Source organism: Eurosta solidaginis, unplaced genomic scaffold (genome assembly GCF_040869045.1).
Source record: "Eurosta solidaginis isolate ZX-2024a unplaced genomic scaffold, ASM4086904v1 ctg00001137.1, whole genome shotgun sequence".
NCBI classification, from domain to species: Eukaryota; Metazoa; Arthropoda; class Insecta; order Diptera; family Tephritidae; genus Eurosta; species Eurosta solidaginis.
Genome location: NW_027136957.1, coordinates 149,836 through 151,959, shown reverse-complemented (window position 1 = coordinate 151,959; position 2,124 = coordinate 149,836). Strand labels below are relative to the sequence as shown.

Genomic DNA, 2,124 nt, shown 5'->3' with positions numbered 1-2,124 from the left:
AGATATATGCATGTGTTTGTGCTCTCCGCTGATTGTATGGACATATGTATAGACATAATGATTGACTTGTTGATGTGCATACACGTCACTGCTTAGTATTGGCTTAGAGATGACAGTATCCCTTAGCGTTGCTAATATTCGTCACAATATTATATTCTAAGCCCCTAACCTGCTGGGGGGAAAAATACAACCCACTATACCACGGTGATTAAGCACTCCCCTCTTATAAACATGGCAACACCGGCAGGTAGATACTACTCTGAAATCAACCTACTATAATAAGAAACGAAAACTAAAACATAAAAAATATTAGTATTCATTGATTTTCTTAGTTAAAACATATTTTAGTGTGAAAGTCTAAATTTTCAATTCATAAAATTTTCCGTAGAATTTAAATATTTATTTTTGAGTCTTGAAAATTTATGTAAATGGAAGGCGAGCCGACAGAGTGCTTATTTTTTGCTGTTGCGAAAAGCACATGCAATGTTAGAGCTAAAAAGAGAGGCGGCAAATGCCATCGTCGTCCTGGGCCATTAATGCGAAATCCTTATTTAAATTTCTTACGCGAATTTCGTAAGCACAATTGTGGTCTGAGCGTTGTTGAGGTAGTACGAAGAGGTGCTAAAGAATGGAATGCATTACCGAAAGAAAAAAAACTCCGTTACATAGAAGAGGTTCGCCCTGCCCTGTTTTTGGTTATTAAAATGCTGCTTTAAAATTTTTTAATTTAAACAAGAAAATATTGCATTTTTTCCTTTTTTTCAATTTCAGGCATTTTATGCGCCCAAAATACGTAAATGTTGTTGCTCTATGCCAGTCGAAGCATGCGGCCATAAAAATAAAAAAAGTATCAATTTGTCCAAGCAAAAAAAGGCGTTCGAGATCTAGTAGCTGCTCCTCAACCAAAAGAAGTTTAAGAAAGAAATCATCAGGATGCTTTGGCAAGAGAAAAAGCAAGAGACGCACCAAAAAAATGAAAAAGCATAAATGTGGTCAACGTAAAAAGTTAAGAAAGCGCAGACCAAGATCTCAGTGCAAGCGTAGAGCAAGAAAATTGAGAAAAATAAAGAAAAAGCGTAGTCAGTGTAGCTTTTTCTAATTTAGTATTAATAGTTAGAAAAAAAGAGATGATTTGTATAAATTTTTGCTAAACGCCTTTTATATGAAAATTCTTTGTAACTTTTTTTTTAGTATGCTATTATTGTAACTGAGTAAAAATATATGTACTTATTTTACGAGAGCTTGTTTTTTAGCCTAAATGATTGATAAATGCATTTTTATGTCCAGCTTTTTTCCTGTCGCAATAATGAAGCAGTCATGTTTTTTTTGTAGCAGTGCTTCGCCCCATCAAATAAGTGCGATCACTCACAATTGTCATAAATATCCTGGAGTCCTAGAAAACTTTATATTTTCACTAGGTTGGGCCAAAGAGATAAGGCTTGGTTCCAAATTCCAATTGAAACGATGGTTGGTGTCATCTGGGGAAAAATTTCGAACCTACTATTTAGAATTGTATGAATTTTTAAGAGTATAGATTTTTGTAGCCGAATCAATTTTGATCTAATAAAGTACAAGTCGCACTGATTTTTAACAATTTTTTCCGAAGGGTGTTTCAGATTTTATTATATACCAGCGTACCCGGCATACATTCTCTTGCTCGAAAATCTTCAGCCTATATCCAATTTTTTTGCATTTTTTTTCTCATTCTTGTCCACCCCTTCTATTCCTTGTCTACTCCCATTTCCAATTCCACTCCATTTCTCATTCCCACTCCCACTTCCCACTTCCCAACGCAACTCCCATCTTAAGCGCGATGTCCATATCGCAAGCAATGAAAAATTGCATACAAAAAAACAGCTCAAGAAAAATTTCGTTTGTGAAGAAAAACTCATAACGTTAGTGTGAAAATGTGCTAAATCACTTTTTACGAATTTTACAGGAGACGAAAAAAAATAATTTTTGAAATAACCTTTTTTTCAAAACTGTGAATGAGGATACCTTAGTTGCATTATGAATTCATACAAGTGGCGAATGTTTGATAAAAACGTTCACAATAGTAAACAGCCTCCATCAACTGTTCCATCGCTGTTCGATTACTTAAATTATTTGCTCAATAGTGTTTTT

The 2,124-nt window shown here is 34.3% G+C and overlaps 1 long non-coding RNA gene across 1 annotated transcript; it reads left to right on the top strand.

The window, feature by feature from the left end:
- The first annotated feature begins 529 nt into the window (after window positions 1–529).
- Window positions 530–1,074, top strand: LOC137235857 (uncharacterized). The gene is made up of 2 exons (XR_010948067.1): window positions 530–674; window positions 772–1,074. It is a non-coding gene; the product is annotated as an uncharacterized lncRNA (long non-coding RNA).
- Window positions 1,075–2,124: the final 1,050 nt, after the last annotated feature.